Source organism: Arachis duranensis, unplaced genomic scaffold, assembly GCF_000817695.3.
Source record: "Arachis duranensis cultivar V14167 unplaced genomic scaffold, aradu.V14167.gnm2.J7QH unplaced_Scaffold_354585, whole genome shotgun sequence".
NCBI classification, from domain to species: Eukaryota; Viridiplantae; Streptophyta; class Magnoliopsida; order Fabales; family Fabaceae; genus Arachis; species Arachis duranensis.
Genome location: NW_026264911.1, coordinates 677,442 through 682,953, shown reverse-complemented (window position 1 = coordinate 682,953; position 5,512 = coordinate 677,442). Strand labels below are relative to the sequence as shown.

At 36.6% G+C, this 5,512-nt stretch overlaps 1 long non-coding RNA gene across 3 annotated transcripts; it reads right to left on the bottom strand.

The window, feature by feature from the left end:
* Positions 1-270: 270 nt before the first annotated feature.
* LOC127744451 (uncharacterized) lies at positions 271-3,752 on the bottom strand. Of its 3 annotated transcripts, none has more exons than XR_008005444.1 (6): positions 3,255-3,751; positions 2,123-2,274; positions 1,986-2,033; positions 1,444-1,589; positions 1,258-1,336; positions 271-580 (listed from the first exon to the last, which is right to left on the bottom strand). It is a non-coding gene; the product is annotated as an uncharacterized LOC127744451 (long non-coding RNA). The 3 variants fall into 3 exon arrangements; XR_008005445.1 differs by having other exon boundaries at positions 3,280-3,751; XR_008005446.1 differs by lacking the exon at positions 1,986-2,033 and having other exon boundaries at positions 2,089-2,274; positions 3,255-3,752.
* Positions 3,753-5,512: the final 1,760 nt, after the last annotated feature.

Sequence of the window (5,512 nt, the reverse complement as noted above, 5' to 3'; positions counted from 1 at the left end):
AAAAGCCAGCATAATCAACATTAAATAACTAATCATTATGCAAAAACTAAATCATGTTATTAAAATAAACTTTATAAAAAAATACAAACATAAACTAGTACAGGAAAATTGAAAAAAAAAAAACAAATTCACTACAAAGTCATCACTTTGCAAAGTAAAATTTACAACATCTAGAACACACTATTCAGCTGAGTGAACAGCTTCATCTAAGACTTCATGATTCCAAATCTAACAAAACATTTGAAGTGGTTATTATATTCACCATCTGTCAATATCACAATCCACAAATGGCTCTCTTTGTTCTCATAAAACTCGGAAAAAGATTCAACTAATATACATAAAGAATTCCAAAAACAAATAAAGATACATTTTGGAGATTGTTGAGGAACATCTTTTGTTCTTGTTTTGATCCTGCCACAACTGTGGTTGCTGCTACTGTTATTGCAGCAACTGCTACTGCACTGCACCCATTTTTACACCACTTGCGGCCTTTATTGCACCGGCCATTTTAGCGAATGCTGCAACCCCTCCAACAAGTATAGCCCTCAATGCAACTGTTGGTTTTATTGCCATATTCTACCTGCAAAAGAGCAAATCAGATATGTAACCCAGCTGCATACTAAGCAGGTTTATTACATATATTACATATTATCATAGGAATGAGATTTCCAAACACAAAGAAACCCACGGTTTCCGACAATCAGCGACATTAGAAAGCGTGAAATGTAAAATAGCAACAATATAAATTGCACAATTAAATTCATCTAACAAGTGATACTTCCAAGTTGTATTGGCACCCTATTCGGAAAAAGGCGAGTAAGTTGCTTTACTGCTTTGGGACTTTCTTTGCTCCTATCAAGCAATCTAGTGAACTTATCCTAAACAAGGATATATGGTAACATTGTGATACTTTAGCAAGTAATCCTTTGTGTTGCAACAATGTAGGACCAGCACTGTGGCCTATGGCTACACATAAAATCATGTTTACAAAGAGAAAGGAAGACAAGAAATCCTCCTAACAAAACTTTCCAACATGAAAGTAAATATAGAAATATAAACCTCACAAAAGTAACCATTAACCAAACAAAGTAATTAATTGTTCAGTAAAACATTTGTCCCAAAGATTTGAAATGGTTTAATTTGCCACACCAATGACACCTAGTAATAGTGCATATAAAGCAGTGTGAGTATTTTATCATTTTTCTATCATGACTAAGTGAATCAAGGTACGTTGAGGAAAGGCTAATATTATTTTACCAGGAAAGAAAGATCGAGTAATGTTGCTAGATTGGCCCCAAGCTTTGTTAACAGAATGCCAGCATGTGTGGTTTGGAAACTGAAACATAAAGTTTGAGCCATCAAAATCAGAAGCAATATATTCTCAAAACTCATCAGATCACTAAAACAAAAGTTAGCTAACATAATACGATAATCAAACAGCACCTTGTCCTTTCGACTATCGAGCACCTTGTCATTTTGTGGTAAGCTTTCAAGTTTACTCTTCAGAATGTTTGAATTACCAATGATCGCCTACTCAACATCTTTAATGAAAACAACTAGTGCAACATTTTACTCTGATCGGAGACAACCTATACATGCAATTAAAAAAATCACTGAGGGATGCTAATGCCTTACAATCTCAAGGCGTATATATACATTATTGCATAGTAAGATTTCTTTTGGAATATAGGAAATTGACACAAATAGAAGTTTCATTAGCAATATAAACAGAAAACTGATATGGAAACAAAAATGAATATTATAGCAAAGTTGACTAGTCTTTCATAAATGGAAATTACAATGAAAGCATGAAACATATCCATGGCTAGAGCACACGAAAGAAGCCATAAACACAATTCTTTCACAAAGTACACTACATCCACTAAGATATAAGCAAAATACACAGGGAGATAGAGAAAGGTAAAATCTAAAACCTCTGAATTGGAAAAGGAAAAAAAAATTGACAGTGAATTTGAAAAAAGTACATTAAAATGCTGCCAAAGAGGAGCTTTTAGTTCATGAGTATTTCCCTCCTACAAAAGAAAAAGAAGGGAAATATTATAATAATTCTTCCATTACACAAATTACTTAGTTTGTGGCGATGAGGGTGAATGATTGTTACGAATAAATTTGACCATCAACACTAGAGACTAGTTTAGAGACTGATTTCTTGTGCTGTGATGTGGAAACCTGAGTACTTCTCTTAGCAACTGCAGGTGTTCTTTCAGCCCTTGCACTTTCTTTAGCATTGTGCACTTCTGTTAATGATGTGCCCTGGGAAAAACAAATTGTTATTGGATTAATGCAATTCAGTAAGAAACCATCTGAGCAAAACCAAGAAGAAAAATCTAGGAAAGATAATGAAGCATGGAAGAGTCATAAAATCATCTTAGAAAACATCTATATAGTCAAAACATACACCAGATAGCAAAAGAGATTCCACAATTAGTAGGCTGGCAGAAAAATGCTTAGCAAGTTCCTAGGACAAAGTTTCCTGGTATATTTTAGAGCCTACACAAGAATCATATTGAACTAAATCACTCTCCATTACTTAAAAGAGAAAACATAAGTATAAATAAGTCTATATATATTAGGCTACATTTTAGCCACTCACTCAACCAAATGTTGCATTTTTTAATCATGCCAAAGCTCAAGAAACCAACCATTAACCAAACAAAGTAATTAATTATTCAGTAAAACATTTGTCACAGAGATTTGAAAATGGTTTAATTTGCCACACCAATGACACCTAGTAATAGTGCACATAAAGTAGTGTGAGTATTTTATCATTTCCATATCATGACTATGTGAATCAAGGTACATCGAGAAAAGGCTAATACTGTTTTACTGGGAAAGAAAGATCAAGTAATGCTGCTGGATTGCCCCCAAGCTTTGTTAATAGAATGCCAGCATGTGTGGTATGGAAACATAAATTTCATATACTCCAATATAAGATATCAGTACAATTCATATACCAATAGTTAGTGATTGAATAGTTTTCTAATGCAGATCCCACCGATGACAGGGCTTTCATTTAGCGAAATCAGAAAAAATCAAAACAAATAATCAAAACCAACAATAAATAATCATAACCAAAAATCATAAAAATGATCAAAACAGAAGCAAATCCTCCGAAAAAGAATAAGAACAAATAGTTAAAAAATCATAATAAAAAATTAAATAATTTAAATTTTAGCAAAATCATAAAAAATTGATAAGTAGAAGCTTAGAAAAATAAATAAAAATAGACAAACCCTAAACCAGGATTGGACACTTTACCACCGACACCGGCAATCCATTCAGCACCGAGCTCGATGGAGATGCCAGTGAATGTTTCCTTCCAAATCCTGCCGCCGATTCGGTCAGAAGCTTCGAGGATCAAGGGGACGTTGATGTTGTTCTCACCTAGCACCTTTACGAGAGAGAGTGACCACCAAGGGAGGGCACACAGATGCAAGGTGCGCCGACGGAGGCAGCGCTGATAAAGTGAGAATCCGAGGAGGACGGTTCCGGTGGAGTGCGAATCCGAGGATGAGGCTTGTGATAAACTACAAAGCTGAGGATGCAATAGAGGGTTGCGATAGCGGGCTGCGAGAGAGGGCGCGACAAAGGATGGCGACAGAGGGCTGGGTGCCAGGGTTCTCAGTGAGGACGGTTCTCAGTGATGATGACGAAGGGCTGGGAGAGAGGGCTGGCTGTGGAGGACGTGAGTGAAAGGGTTCTCACTTCTCATGGGAAATTAAACTAGTGTTTAAGCCTTTAGAGTTTGGAAAAATTAAAATGCTAAAAAAAATTTTGGTGGAAAATTAATTATTTTTTTGTGGAAACTCTATCGCTACACTTCAAAAGCGTCCCTGTTTCTCACCCAAGTTAGTGCCACTAACGTGGACATTAACGTGGAAGAAAGGAGGCCGCTGTGAAAGTTAGTGGAAAAAGTAAACGCCACTAACGTTTGCGAAGCAAAGGAGGCCTACGTTAGTGGCCATGTTACTGCCACTAACGTGGACACTAATGTGGGCAAAATCTCACCCGGTAGCCTGACCATGTCTTCTTCAAACAAGAATAACTTGAGCCATAAAGCTTCAAATGAGGTGATTTCAGTGGCATTGGAAAGTAGGATTCCAGATCTTTCCAGGCATATATGGCACTCTATGGTGGACACTAAATTTGAGGGAGAAAACCTTCCCCGAATGTGCAAGGATGAACATGGTATCAACCTGTAGTAAGGCCAGCTGACCTCTTCACCTTCCAAGAAGTGTAACTTGAGTTGTAGAGCTTTAAATGGTGCGCTTCTAAAAGCGTTGGAAATTAGACATCCATGGCTTTTCAACAATATATAATAGTATGGGGTGGACATTGTGTTTGAGCTCCAGAACCTGGCAATATTAATCCCCTGAATGCTAACGTTATTGGCACTCACTTTTGCCAATAACGCCAGCGACTATGCCAGCGACCCTATCCCCTTCAAAGGAACATAACTTGAGTTACAAAAATCCAATCAAGGTGATTTTAGTTGCGTTAGAAAGCTGACATTCAGAGCTTTCTAACGATATATAATGGTCTATAGTGGGCATGAAATTGAAGCACAAACAATAGGCATCTTTTAAGCCCCAAAAACACCAACTGGGTAGCAAGTGTGACATTAGCCACACTAACTTCAGCACTAATGCCACACTTGTAGCGTTGGTATGGCTAACGGTAACACTAACAATTACCAACTGGACCTCAACTTTATTCACTTCTCTTTCAAGGACCACCCAACCTCAAGCAAGCAAGCCCACAAGTGTCAACCTATCAAGGCCACAAGAAGCATCTAGAGTAGGAATTTTCATTTAATTGTAATTTGCTTTTAATTTCATTTCATTTTGTAATTTAGTAGAGCCTATATAAAGGCCTTAGTTTTTACTTTAAAATCAATCCGGGGGATTGAAGAGGGGCTTCGGACTCCCTCCCCTCCTACACTCTTCTTCCTTTTCTCTTTTTCTTCTTCTTTTCTTAGTAGTAGTTAAATTTTAGTTTGTACTTTTCATTTATGAACTTTGAAGTTTCAATTTCAGTTTTAATCTTCATCTTTATTTTTATGCACTTTCTTCCTTTTTTGTTTGAGTAGAGCAATGAACAACTAACTCTTTTCATTGGGTTAGAGAGCTCTATTGCATTTAATGGATCAATTGTAGTTTTCATTCTTCTTCTTCTTTCTTTTCTCATGATTTTACTAGAGAGCTTTCGATCTTCATCCAATTGGTTAGCTATCTTGGAAGAGAAGCTCTCCATAATTGGATCTCCTCGGAACCTTGGAAGAGGAATGAGGAGATCATGATAGAAATACTCTCTCACATTGGATTAGGTTGGGGGTTTGATGGATATTGTGACATTTAATCCTACCAGTACTTTGATCAATGAATGTGTGTGGTATAATCAGTGACCAAACTTCATCTCTTCCCATGAACAATTAAATCAAGGAATTGGAAAATTGTTCAAACTTAGAGAGATTAGGTTGCCAAGGAATTGG